Source organism: Haplochromis burtoni, unplaced genomic scaffold, assembly GCF_018398535.1.
Source record: "Haplochromis burtoni strain Fernald_Lab_line unplaced genomic scaffold, NCSU_Asbu1 Contig_226, whole genome shotgun sequence".
In the NCBI taxonomy this organism is placed as follows: Eukaryota; Metazoa; Chordata; class Actinopteri; order Cichliformes; family Cichlidae; genus Haplochromis; species Haplochromis burtoni.
This window is the reverse complement of record NW_024582587.1, coordinates 767422-782006: the sequence shown is the minus strand read 5'-3', so window position 1 is coordinate 782006 and position 14585 is coordinate 767422. Positions and strand designations below refer to the sequence as shown.

Below are 14585 nucleotides of genomic sequence, written 5' to 3'. Positions count from 1 at the left end.
ATCTATCTATCTATCTATCTATCTATCTATCTATCTATCTATCTATCTATCTATCTATCTATCTATCTATCTATCTATCTATCTATCTATCGAGAATCAGCAGAGAAAGCAAGCAAGACAGAGGCAGAGTAAGCCTGCTGTAAGTGCCTGTTGTTGGGGTTCATCAGCACCCCCCTTCACTCCCTCGCCGTCTCTTTGCATTAGCTTTAAGGCTTTTTCGAAACAGACATTATTGATTTTTTGAAGTGTTGAATCAGAGGGCTGCCGCGTTTATCTGTGTGTGCGCCTCTGTGTGATTTGTGTGTGCGTGAGAGGGTGCGTGTGCACCCTGGCTGGTCTAACCTCAGGCAAAAAAATCATAATAAAGAGTTAGCTGTTCTCTCCTCCCTGGCGTTCCTAAAAAAGACTTTGCCTAATAGGTACGGGAAAGAAAAGAAAATAACACTGGAAGATAAACTGAGCATGCAAAAGTGTGCGAGCAAATGCGCACATTTGGCAGTTAACGTGTGAATGTGCTGGCGAAGGTGAGATTGTGAGCAATTGAGAGAAAACACCTGGCCTTCAGTACTCGACGGACTGTTTGAAGGAGCGCTGAAAGCATAAGTAGTGGAGGAAGTATTCACCTTCTTCCCTCAAATAAAAGTAACAAGTAATAACTATCAGAATAGATTTCCTTTAAGGTTTATCTTGGTAAACATCGTATGCAAGACTACCAGGATGTGTCTCTGCAATGTGCCTCAAGGAGGAAACACAAAACTAGGAAGAGGCTTGCTTGATTTTGATAATGTTACTGTTGAAGCCTCGTGTAATGTTCAGATAACAAACTGCTTCTAATTTTCCACAACATCAAACACTTATTTAACAACAACAATTAAAAAACAACATTTTTTATCAGGCAGCAACCTCTGAAAAGCCGATCAAACATAAGTGGCACAAAAATCAGTTCTGCAAACAGCCACAGGAGGCCGTCACTCCCTCTGGGCTCCCATGTTAAAATGGCCATAGTCAGAACATGTGTTACAGTCTAGTCCAAAAAAACTACTTTGATATTTGTAGCTTAATTCTGCCTTGATAAAGGCTGAACAGGGTATAACCTATTTATAAGTTACCCTTTTGGATTTTGTTAAAGCTTAAGTTAGACATGACTGATTGATGGCTGTGCTGACAGGGGTAGCTATAGTTGATTACTGTCACTAGGGCTTATTTCTGCTAATTTAATTAATTTAACTGGACTTTTAGACCCTATTTGGGATGTTGGTGCATTTTTGAGCCTCTGAAAAATAAAATTGTCTGTTTTGAGGTGAAGCTGATCTGAGAAGTTGAGAAGTCAAGAGGTTCTGGTAGGTGAAAATTTTGTGTTGTATTAGCTCTGAATAGTGTTTTATACAGTCAGGGATTATTAAGAAATTACAGGGTCACAAAGCTTTGATCGTTCCAACTTAACATTTGAAGAGACGCAATTCATGTTAATTACCAAAAGTAAAAGTCCTGTTTTATGTAAAGTAGCACCTCTCAAATTTTAGAGTCAGTCACACTAGAATAACAATAAGGCAGTAAACTCCTCTTGTCTGGGAAAACTACAGCGCGATATCTGTGGATGAGTTTCTGTTTGTCTGTCAGTAGTTAATATGAAAGTCTCTTTAATGTGAATTTCTGTGTATGTAGACAATGACAAATCTGCAGACACAACAGATTTGAGACTTTTGCTAATTTACCACAGTTAACTGGCGTATTATCATAAACAGATAGCATGTAATTGCCCGCCCGACCCCATTTAATCACAGACTGATTGGAGACCGACTCCATCTTATCGCCATTTTACCGTTATCTCTGACACACTAACGTCAGTTTGAAGACGGTAATTGACTGCGAGTCATCACAGACCTGGCGTCCGCTTTCAAAGCAGCTATTTCAGAGGCAGTAAGATTTCACACAGTCGCAATAATTTTGGCCGGGCCACGGTCTCCAACCACTGTTTTTCTAAACTGTAGCTAATTGTTCAGCTAAACTTATATAGCTTCACATGCTGAACTACTTGATATGTGCTATAAATGCCTCAAAACTATCCATAACTTCAGTAGTTGATCAAATATTTCAAGAAAGATTTTTTATTTATTTCTCCAAACACAAGATAAAAGAGTTTATCTCTATGATAATGAATGGATCCTCATAGAGAGATCGTTGAAAAACACACAAAGAGTGGAGACAACAGGGGTGGGAAGAGAATAGGAGACAGTACCGAGAAGCAAAAAGATGAGTAAGCTTGAAAAAGAGAGTGAGAAGGCAAAAGCCAGACTGGAAATTGATGGTGTAATTGTTGACTGCTGGTCAGCTCTTATCTTGGTTTCTCAGGGCCGTTGTCTGGGCAAGCCGGCTTCCTTCTTGCTTTTCCAATTGCCGTCTCTCTCTAAGAGTTGACCAAACCTGGCAACCTGAACACATTTCTCTATTTTTTTTACCTCTTGCCAACCTTTCCTCTTGTATTCATCCCAGTCGAAATCCCTCTCCTCTTATCTTCTTTCTGTCGTATTATTGAGGCCTCGTCCCACTGAGCATCTTCCTTTCTTTCCATCTCTTTCTTCAAACGAGTCAGGCTTCATGCAGAGAGCAGTGGACTGGAAAAGAGCAGCGGGAGATGGGTGAGAGCGCAACCAGCCTGCGGGTCAGAGGTGAGTCTGCAGCAGGACAGGGGGTAGGTGAGAGGGGCCAGTCCAGAATTGCTTTCTCTTTTTCAAACCCACCCCTCAACAATAGGGGCTATTGTGTCTGCAGCTGCTCATACAGACAGACTCAAAGGAGGATTTAGTGCTAGATTTCAGGTGAGACCATTAAGGTGCTAACAAGAACCATAGCATGGCCTGAGATAAGCTAAGTGTGGAAAAAGTGAATGAAAGAAGCTCAACAGGAGTCTTAAGAGGAGAAGACTGAAGCCGTCTTCATGATCAGCAAACGTTATGAGGATGTGTCCCGGTTTTTAGGCTAACTGCATGTGGAACAGTGTTAGATATCATTGCATTTACTGGTTAAACAGTGAGTTTAGCATATGCATGAATGATTCACTCCCTGCATTGCCTCTTTCTTCAAGGCTCTTGTTTAATAAATCTTTTAGATGGTACTTGTGACATGATACCTTTCTGTTGCAGTATTAGCAGCTGGTATGAAGACTGTGCCATTGTCTAATTTCAGTCACAACAGACGAGGAAAGAGATCGGTGATTCATGGACGTGGATCAAGGTAGATACGTCACGCTGAGATCCATGAGGCAAAATGTGATTAGTCAGACAGGGGGCAAGTCATCTCACTGCTCTTCATCGCACATTACATTGTTTTCTACAAATCACGCTGACTCCTTACTGAGACGTCTCCAATTAAGGCAAAGATATAAACCACAGATGTGTAGGCATTTGAACAGTATGGCGCACACACTGCCTTCCATCCTCTTTGCACTGACCAAAAGTTTCCTGTAGTATGTGAAATAAATGCTTGGTTAGTAGAATTCTACCTTGACTTTTCAATAAGGTAGGATAGTTAACTTTGAATTTAGAAGTGCTACACTGGGTAAACACCTGTATTTTCACCTGAGAATGGTAATAAGTAACTAATTTTCCTACAGGCCGAGCTAACCCAAGACAATCACAGGAGGAAATAAAGCAGAATAGCTCTCACCCTCCTTCTAGCTACGAAAGCTAAGCTACTCCCACACACAAGCTCAGTGGAGATCTCAGAGAGCAGTCATGAAGGGGCCCTCCTGCTGCCGATAAACCTCCACTGGCCCTTCTGTAGAGCCTACCCTGGAGAGAGGCCATTAGCCTGGCTGCAGCTCCTTCCTGGATAAGCTGCAGCTTACCAGCCGACGAGCCACAGGGCAACTTTTTTTATTGTCCTTTCAAAACTTTATGCGTGAGTGTGGGGCGATAGCTTGGGAGGGGTTGCGAGTGCTGTAGCCTGCAATCCAGCATGTGTGTGTGTGCGTTCAAGTTGTGCCCTCCCAGCACTTCCTGCACTAACGGCCGGTCCCACGGTAGGAAAGGCGAGCTCTATCCGACCAGAACAATGCCAAAAAAAGGCTGTCATAAAAACAAACTACCATGCTCTGGTTAGCAGGAGGAGGGGAAGAGGAGGGTAGGGGCCTACTTTCCTTTACACACCCCCTACTGCACTGCATCTGGATCATTATTCCCATACACACAGTCTTAGTTATGCAGGGTTTGAGCCAGTACTTTAACTGTTATCTTCTGCTGCTGGCCTGGACACATTTACATAGACTATCCAGGACAAAATAATGAATGAAAACGGCAAGAAGCAGCTGAATATGCATACTCCATGCACACACACATAGCAATGCTGCAACTGACAGTAAACAATGGGAACCTCCGTATACACAATGGCTCAGAGCAGGACTGACGTATCACCGAGACCTGAATAACAAAAGAAGGGAACAACTCCAGTGGTCCTCTCTGCACAACACATCGCCCAGTCAGCTGAGCCAGAATGCATTTGCTGACTTGGAACAAGCAAAATAACAAACGGCTGACTAACGTGCAAGTTGGGGGCCTCAGGAAACATGCTAAACAATCTACACGGTGCCCCCGAAACACAGTTGGCTTATGGACAAGGTTTTTGTTTTGGCTGAGCATATTACTATCTCTTCCCCAATCCAGCTTTACAATTTCAGCCTCAGCCAAGCATGGGCAGACCCAATAAGCAGCATCAGATAGGCTAGATGGGTCCATCTGCTATCTGAAAAGGAAATTACTAAATAAGTATCAAATATAATGGAGATTTCTTACCCTGAGCCACTCTTCGACTCGGGAGATGAAAAAAACAAATAGGAAACCCAGAAGCAGTGCAAATGGATTGGTATTGATTTATGTAGCTTACTATAATTATAGATGCGAACAGCAATTAAAGAAATACATCAACATGAGGCAAAAGAAGTGTTTGCTTTCATGCCAAGAGTTAGCTGAGAAGATCAGAAACAACCACTCCACTCTCATGTCAGAATCACAGTTCTTGACGTCTTGTCGTCTTTGCCAACTGCTATAACAACAAAGCGTCATAACATTTCTTACTTCAGCTGGACTTGCTGTAGTTTTGTCCTAAACAACAAGCGTTGCTGTTTCGAAAATATAGTCTACATTGCTAGATAAGCTACAGAACAGGAAAAGGAAGTTCAGCACTCAAACACAAACAAAATGGCTGCCAAGATGGTATCTGTTGTGCGGTTTGAAACTTGCTATAGGGCACTTTAATAGTTGTGAAAATGATGATAAATTATTAGCTAAATTATTTTATCAAGCTGATTTGTGGTTTCTCACTTTAGTCTTCAATGCATATTTTATAGAAAGTAGTAAAAGAGTCAAGAAGTCCGTAAACTTAGCTTAGCAGGAAACAGTTAGCCTAGCTTAGTCAGAAGCCTCCAAATCCCATCAGCTTTCTGTGTTTTGCTCTGAACAAAAAGCTAATATATAAATTATAACAAAGCTATAAAGGTAAAACAAAGCATTGTTTAACTTTCGGACTAGACCAGGCTAATTGCGTTAGTTTCTAGATTTTCATCTAATCTAAGCTAAGAGTTCAGTTCAGGATTAGAGGGGTGGACTCTGTGGTTTTTGTTATTTACTCAGGTCAAACATCAACAGCTGTAGTTTTACTGCTCCACAGCACTTTAGCAAGTGATTCTGCTCACAATCTATGGCTTTATAAAACTGTGTGAAATTGACTGACTGAAAATTGTATATTTCAGATTTTTCTTTATGCAATTTAGGCTACACACTTTACTAATGTACCGATAAATATACATTCACAGGCCACTTCATTAGAACTTAGAACTTTTAGAACTTAGAACTTTTATTGTCATTGTACAGTTGCTTGTAGAGTGAAATTCGGTACACACGTTCAACTGCTTGCTGATGCAAATATCTTACCATCCAATCACAACCAGCACGTCATGTGGCTATGGTCCAGGCCACCTGATGAGTTCAAGCTTAGCATCAGAATAGGGAAGAAAGGTTGATTTAAGTGCTTTAAGTAGCATGGGTGTTGGTGCCAAAGTATTTCAGAAACTGCTGATTGATCTGTTTTTTTCCATACAACCATCTGTAGGGATTACAGAGAATGGTCCAAAAAAAGAGGTCAGAATTTGGTGTAAACACCATTAAAGTGTGGCTCCATCCCGCCTTGTATCAATGATTCAGGCTACTGGTGATGGTGTAATGGTGTGGGGGATATTTTCTTGGCCAACTTTGGGCCCCTTAGTATCAAATACTTTGGAATGTGGTGGAATGGATGATTCGCATCAAGGATGTGCAGCCAACAAATCTGCAGCAACTGTGTGATGCTATCACGTCAATGCGGATCACAATCTCTGAGGAATGTTTCCAGAGCCTTGTTGAATCAATGCTACGAACAGTTACAGCAGTTAAATGGGTCTAACTCAATACTAGCAAGGCGTACCTAATAAAGTGTCTGTGATTGTATATCAGCCATGATGAGTTTAAGTCTAAATAGCAAGTGTTCATTCTTCTCTGATCATAGTTAAACTGTGCCGCAGCTATGTTTGTAAATCAGATGCTTTCACATTTATACTGAGTGGCCTGCACTGCAAACCAAAGATGAAAAGGAATTTCAACAGTTGTGATATTTCCAGCTTTTTCAGCAAGCGAATCCTGAGTCTTGACAGGCCGAAGATATGGAGAGGACTGAAGAGATACAGAAAGGAGAGTAGGCAGGAGAGACCAAGCAGGACAAAACCACAGAGGCTAGAAATGAGGCCTGAGAGAATGAGAAGAAGAAGTAAAAGAAAGTGTGAGGGAGGAAGACGAGCATAAATCAAAAAGAGAAAGGACAAAATCGGAGAGGGAAGAAGGGATGAAGAGATGGATGAAGACAGGGAACAGATAACCCCGCTACAGGAGCTCATGGTACCTTTTTATTAACTGTCCTTAAATATTCTAGTGCAACAAACACAATAACATATTTGTCTTTATTTCTGTGATATAAGTCATTAGGCTTAGATTATTTTCAACATTTAATCTCCAAATGTTCTTGTTTTATCAGTAAAGCTGAGGGTAAAATGACTGTGTGCACGCTATATGATTAGATAAGTAACAAGAGAGGAATTTACCATTAGTTGAATAATCTTCCTTTTCAAATGTGACGTAGCAAAACAACCTGATTTGAAGACGTTCCCAACGAAAGGCAGGAGAAAGACGTTTCCACACTCAGTGGTGCCACTCTTGGCCATGGCTCGACTATTTCCTGTGACCATCTGAGAAATACAGCTGTTCTCGGGATTGCGGCTGTTGATTAAATGTGTTTGTGTAGCACGTTGCGGCACTGCATCAACAACTGTAGCTTCAAGCTGTCATAAAAAATATCAGCTGTTCAGTTTTTATCTGTGAACTCCGGGCTGTTGTTCCTGTAGCCCCTCATTAAGGAAGCGGGGGAAAAGTGCGCTGATATATTACGACAAGTTTCACCGTAAAAATGGATTTGTGAAACGTTTGGCGACTCTATTGAGCTACAGAAGTAGATTTTGTTTTATTCTTTTCAAATGTGTACCACCTTGTCATCACTATATGATCTTTTAGGTCTGCATCCTATCAAATCTCAGCAAGAAAGTGATCGAACTTGCAGAAATATCTGCTGAATTCAGCCTCACAACTTTCACACTATTCTTTTAAATAATCTTTAAAAGAGAGATGCACACTCCTCTGTTGCTGTCCGCCAAACGTACTATGTTATATATATGCATATGTATTTGTTCTGTATCTCAAGTAAGCAAAACTCAATTTAACCTTCTAACTCCAAGTGTCCTGTTTTACATAAAAACTTGGACCCAGTTATTGTTAGATACAAACACAAATAGCGTAGCTAGCAGGCACCAGATGGCCAATAGTGGTCAGCTGGTAACAAACAAGCAGGTCAGGGCTCTCCTCCACCTCCATTCTGCCCAGCATAAATAATGCAGAGGACTCGAACTACCAAGAGAAACTCCACCGAACTCCTCTAAAAGCCTCGAGTAACTCTCCGAGCAAGTCCTGAAAAGGGGTGTTTACTTGTGGTGAAAGAAAAAAAGAAGGGGCAAACCTTTGTGTCATAGCAGGGAGCTACGACACAAAGGTTCTGTTCATTCATTTGTGTCAGACAACAGTAATTAGATCTGCGTGATGACTGCACTGCATTCTGACATCTTTAAAACTGCATTGATCAAAGCCGGGGGGGGGGGGATTTCAGGTCAGGATGAAAAGCTTTGATAAACAAAACTTCTATATTGTAAAAATAATGAAAATCTGGTGCAGACAGCTATACTAGCTGCACATATTTGCCTCCAGGACCAACATTCTGCTCCATATTGGATTTTCCACCAGTCTGACTTTCCTGGAAACACTTTTCGTCCCTTAGGGCTTATTTATTTATTGATTGCCCCAAAGGATGATGGGGGGAGGGGGGCTGGCTGCATCATTCACAGAGGGTGACATGTATTTATTACTCCTTTGTACTCTGTATTCTGAGCGTAGTGAATTTTTGGCAATATTGTTAATTTTTTGACAATAATGTCAGTAAGACTTCATTTAATTTACCTGAATTGATTTGGAGAGATGAAAGGAACATCTATAACAGCTGCTCCCGGGGCATTCAAGGTACTGGCACAACTATTAGAGCCACAAATAAGGATTACCCTAGTATCCTAGCATAGTTTTCATTCACAGTAGACTGAATGTGCACTTGTCTGTTCAATTAAAGTCGAGCTATATAAGTGGTAAGGGTTTACACTTTGGCAATGTAAAAATGACCTCATCATGCAACTCGAGTTGAGCCGAAACGAGTGGAGGGGGTGTATGTGAGCGTAAGTGGACAAGAGAGATAGAGGATGAGAGCGAGAGAGAAAAAGAAAAAGCTCAAAGGGAAGGGTAAATTGCAGAACAGAAAAAGCTTCTCCTCTCGGAACAACTGCAATCACAGCCGCAGCCAAAACCCCCCCAGATCCGTCCTTGCTGCCTAACGGAAACTTCCCAGCAGGCCTTAAAGCAACTGAGACGGAGGCTGGAGGTTGTGCAGTGGTGTGTGTACCATTCAGCATGAGCACAATTTGTGCTCTGCGTTACAGGAAGAGTGCCATCTGTAGTACTTGGACAATAAATGACGACCACGTCAGTTTTAAGAAACGTCAGAATTTGCTGAGACAACTAACATGCTTGTGTGTTTTCTTAGTGTCTTTCAACGGTCATGCATTCACATTAGGAAGAAATGCAAATGTGCAAAGTAAAGAAATCCAAAGTTCTGTCGCATTTTCACACGGCACGCTTAACTGCAAAAACCAATGAGGTGCTTTATGGGATTTGAATATTTAATCTAGTATTTAGTTTAGAAATGGAACAACAAAACACGTTTTTGCAACACATTCAATTTATTATATAGGCAATTCATTACCTTACTTAAGCTAATTACACTTGAAATGAGTTGTTTTTAATATTACTCGCCTTTGAACACGCCAAACGATAGTGAAACCATGAAAACTGTAAAAGCCTTTGATTAAAAGTTGTTTTTTACTGCTGCAACCAACACATTTCAAAAAACACAACTTTAACCTTGAGGAAAACAGCCTCTGTTTACCGGTTTGTCCTGACTTTTCATAGTTTCACTAGTGCTTGGAGGAGCTTGCAAGTGTTTGCAGACGAGTTGGCATCTTCCATGCAAACTACTAGCAACTCAGGCAACCTACTAGCAACCAAAGCAATTAAAAAGAGAGTTTTGAGTGACGCACTTGCAACCACTTTGCAACTAGCAACTGCTAGCAACCTCCAGCAGCAGTTGCAAGATGTTACCAACCATTATCCAAACCACTCGAGCTTCTGACCACCTATTCTACAAAATTCCTCTACAGCAAAGACGACAATAATGCACTTGTATACCAAACAATACAACAGAGCATGTGTCATTAACACATAGAGATTTCCCAATATTAGCAAGGCAACAATTAGCAATATTAGCAAGGCAGTTAGCACTGACATCACCATAGGTGCTGACGATACATCCTCCTACTGGTTTAACATTTTATAGTGGTCCCCTCCCTTCCTCCAAATGTCCAGAATGGATGCCAAAGAAGAACATAGCATTGTTCTTTCAGTTTTTTAGTTGTAATGAGTGCACCAGCTGGGCACTTGTAGTGCACTTCATCTAGCAGTACTTATAGACACAAAACAGGGGAAAGGCAGGGTGTAAGAGCAGAAGTAAATAATTTTAGACATATGCATTAGACAACAACAAAAAATGCATTAAATGTGACCGGGTTTAATTAAAGGCGCTCAGCGTTTGTGATTAATGTGCTAATGACATGCTAATGTGTAACACTATGTTAATGTTTGAGTTTCATGTGTGTGATGTTACTCTTAGGAACATGAAGGCACATCTTGCGCGCGCGCACACACACACACACACACACACACACACACACACACACACACACACACACTGTCTTATCCATACAGCATAAGGTTTATATCACTTTGAACCTGAACCCTGACACATTTGCCACAGTGTTCCTTTAAACACCTTCTCTAAACATCAGCCTTTCCAGCCCATACTGGCAACACGTTGTTCCCCTCACACACACACACACGACCCATCTGCTTCAGCTCTCCGGACCTTGCATCTGGCCTCCCATGAACCATATCTCTGTTTAACACACACACATACACCGAGGAGCTCTAAAAACCCCCCACAGAATCAGTGCGATTATGTTTGAGCTGCATTAGAACACAGAGGGCATAGCTCGAAATGTGAACTCTTTGCACCTCAGCAGGAAATACAGACCAGTGTGAAACAGAAGAAACAAAACAAAATCTGTTTCTGTGAGATCCTTTTTTTTTTTTAAGCAAAGAAAAGCAGATAGACTAAATCGGTCCTGGGATGAAAGGACGTTTTGAAAAAAAAAAAGAAAAAAGCCTACTGTGAGAAGCTGGCACATCAACTGTTGCTCTGCAAAAGACACAGAGCCTCCAAGGAAATTATGATGAGCGGATTCAGATCCATACCTTCGTGATACACCACAGCCGGCGTGAACACAGGCTCTGTGTGTTCCCGTATGCAAAATGAGTTACATAATCAGCAATGATCCCATCATTGTTGCTTTTTACTGTGTTCAGCTGCTTGGTTGTGGGCTGCAGTACACGTCGCGCTGACGTGATGCATGTGACACTGGGGTGACGATTAAACGCACGCAAACGGGCGGGCACAGAGCAGACAGGAGGCATCTGCCTCTGTCACGACTTATGGTCTATGACGCAGTGTTGACCCCCACGTGTGGAAACTGCCTGTGATTTGTTCTTTGTTGCAGTTTTCCGATGGGACATTTAAGAACTTTGGGGCTAATGCTGCAATGCGCCTCTTAAGAAACTTTAACAAGCATTTTTTTCATTCTGTAAACAAAACACTCACATCAGTCAAAGCGAATCAGTTGCAAAACCTTGGAATAGAGGGGACCAGCATGGATGGCATGAAACCCAGACAAGACGGGAACACACACACACAAACAGTAGGAGACTTTCCACATCAGTCAAGCTTTTATGAAAACATCAAATGAAGCTGCGCACGTGCCTGTAGAGGCATTGCCATTTACATGTGTGCGCTATGAGCCTGGATGACTGTGTGCCATTTCACTGCATGTGTATGAGGAGCAGCTTTAGGAGTGCATGAGGGGGATATAGGAAGGAGGCTGGCTGTCAGGATGTGGAGTCCATTGTCTGTCCAACAATGAAGAGATTGAGTCGGCAGGACTCTCTCAATAGAGGCATTAACATCTGGGGCGAGAGGGCTACAGTGTGTGTGTGTGTGTGTGTGTGTGTGTGTGTGTGTGTGTGTGTGTGTGTGTGTGTGTGTGTGTGTGTGAGAGAGAGAGCGACAGAGTGTGTGTCATTGTTGCGAACACCCTGGATAAAAGTGGATTTTTAAGTTTGTTTTTTTTAGCCTGGGAATAATGCAGATGTCAGGAGGAATCCTTCAACAACTAAATTGGTTTTGAAAGATCTCTCCTTGTAACCCGCTTCACTGCCGAATAATCTGTGCAATACTGCGCGTGCCTTTAGTGAGGATTATGTGTCTACTTTTCTTTTTTCCCCCTCAAAGTCTGTGAACTTGATTTATACCAAATTAAAAGGTGGGTGAATTGAATTTTGGCAGGCTTATCCACTGCTACATCCCTCTGCACGGCAAATGTCAACTTGCTAACTCTGATTTCTACTCGCTTATTGCTTCCATTAATCTTTGCAAATGACACAGTGACACAAGCGGACGCACAGAGACCTGCAGAAGCCACCCGCCCACCTGTGGTACAGGGAAAGGGAGTCTCCTGTGACAGTTACACAAATATCACAGTCAGAAAACAGATCCTCAAGTATGATATCACTACTAAAAACCTATCTCCTCTGTCCCACATGGCAACAGCCCTTTGCAGGGACCCCCAATCCAACACCCTTCCTTTCTTCTTCTAAACTACCACCTCCTTACACCAACCCTCACTTCCTCACTGTCCAGTGTGGACACACGCCCCTCCTTCCACCTTCCAACCCTCCTCCTCCTCAGTAATTACAATAATCACTCAAGTGAAGCTAATACTTACTTCATTAAGGCAAAGGAAAAAAGAAAGAGAGGGAAAGAAGAACAAGGAGGAAACCACTCCAAAGTAATATCTCAAACCAGTGGATTATTGTCACCATAAGAGCTTCATTTTTGAGTATTAACTGAGGGATACAGGCAGCAGTTGAAGGGACTCCGTTCTTTCTTTCTTTCTTTCTTTCTTTCTTTCTTTCTTTCTTTCTTTCTTTCTTTCTTTCTTTCTTTCTTTCTTTCTTTCTTTCTTTGCATCTGAAACTTAAAACCTCTTCACAAATCTAAAATCCACACATGTGCACAAGTGCAGAAAACTTTGAAATCTACAAAGCAGTTTCCCTTCGCAGGAAGACGACAGCGGCCACAGTGAGTGAGGATTACGAGGGGGATCTGTATTGATGTTATTAGAGGCGGAAAAAAGCACTACCAAGCAAAAGAAGGTGCCTAAAAGTTTGTCTTGTCAGGCACCAGACTCGCTCAGAACTTAAGAGCCTGAAATACAGGCAGACACAAAAGAGATCATTCTCAGACTGCTGCACCAGTATACACCGAGAGGTCAGCTTCACGTTGTGCGTTTTTGCTGCACGGTAGCATTGCCGGGCTGTGATTGTGGAGGTGCAGCGGCAGCACATTACAGTAGATGCACAGAAATACAGTAGAAAAAAGCCCGGAGTTGATTCCCTTCCAACTGCCCCTGACCGCAGTGCGCTGTGTTTACACAGCGCGAAAAGGGGATAAAGTTGCATCGCATTGAGCCCCAAAACTGGCAACCCAAAACACCCCAAATCATCTGTCTATACAAACGCACTGCACCTTAGATGGTGCTGTTTTAGGAAGAAATTTAAAAAAACGTGGGCTTCTTGGCAACAGTTGGAGATTCGGACGCTCCGGGGTTTGGGATGTTTTCTGCCTCTGCTTGCTTCGTTAGTGTGTTAAAATCCAGCCGCCTCACAGCGCTGGAAGCAATATTGCCGAGAAATAACGAGCGCACACTTACCTTATTATTACGGTGATGGTGCTGATGATCACGGGCAATGCGTCCTGCGCTTTTCCTCCCCGCTCTCCGTCCTTCTCTGACGACTGGAGCCAGTATCCGTTTCTGCCTCTCTGTCTCTCTCTCTCTGCTTTCTCCGTTATCTCACGTTTGTTTTTGAATTTGAGTTATAAATTATTCCACATCCTCATCAATTTCTGATGCTCTCTCTCGCAGTTCCTCTCGTGTCTCCTATGCCTTTTTTTCCTCCTAAAAATGTTTGGACTATAAGGCAAATCAAGCCATATGATCCTGTCATTCAGTTTTTCACACAGAACTGGCTCTCCGCGCAACTCCCTCCCTGGGCTTTGTAACACGAAACCAGGCGAAGACGAGGAGGAGGAGGAGAAAATGAGGAGGAGAGGGGAAAAAAGCAAAGAAAGAAACGAGAACGTGGATTGAATCCACTATCTGGGACCAGCTAAAAGGATCTACCCGCCTCCCTGTCTCAGAAGTTTCGGCAGTCCGTACCAAGCAGATATGTCAGAGTGGTCGTCGCGCTGCGTCTCTGTGCCAATGTCCAATGGAAATGATGTATATGGGAGTGTGTGTGAGGGGTGCGTGGCGCTGCAGCGTGTGTGCGCCCCCAGCCTACTTCTGCAGTACGCATCACAGCAGGGACCTGAGAGGATTTAAAAAAAAAAAAAAAACCCAAAGAAGCACACAAACAGGTCTCCGCCCATTAGCCCCTCAGAACAAGGGTCAACAGCAGAGGACCCCCGGCAGTCATTAGATTTACTGTAGAACATGCACGTTTCTTTCTTTCTTTCTTTCTTTCTTTCTTTCTTTCTTTCTTTCTTTCTTTTTAAAATAAGTCCGCCCCAACCTGAGGTCAAAGTCTCTTTACACCTCCGACTCCATACATCTGACACCCAGGACTTGGGTGGTGCTACGCCACTGACCACCAAGCTTAGCATAAGAGGTGGGATCCAAATATGAT

General features: G+C 42.5%; 1 protein-coding gene across 1 annotated transcript in view; it reads right to left on the bottom strand.

Moving 5' to 3' along the window:
- Positions 1-14238, bottom strand: part of sema4c (sema domain, immunoglobulin domain (Ig), transmembrane domain (TM) and short cytoplasmic domain, (semaphorin) 4C) — a 107657-nt gene extending 93419 nt beyond the window's left edge. Inside the window, exon 1 of the mRNA XM_005936893.3 lies at positions 13610-14238. The gene's annotated coding sequence lies outside the window, so the exon portion shown is untranslated. The remainder of the gene's footprint in view (positions 1-13609) is intronic.
- Between the last annotated feature and the right edge of the window lie 347 nt (positions 14239-14585).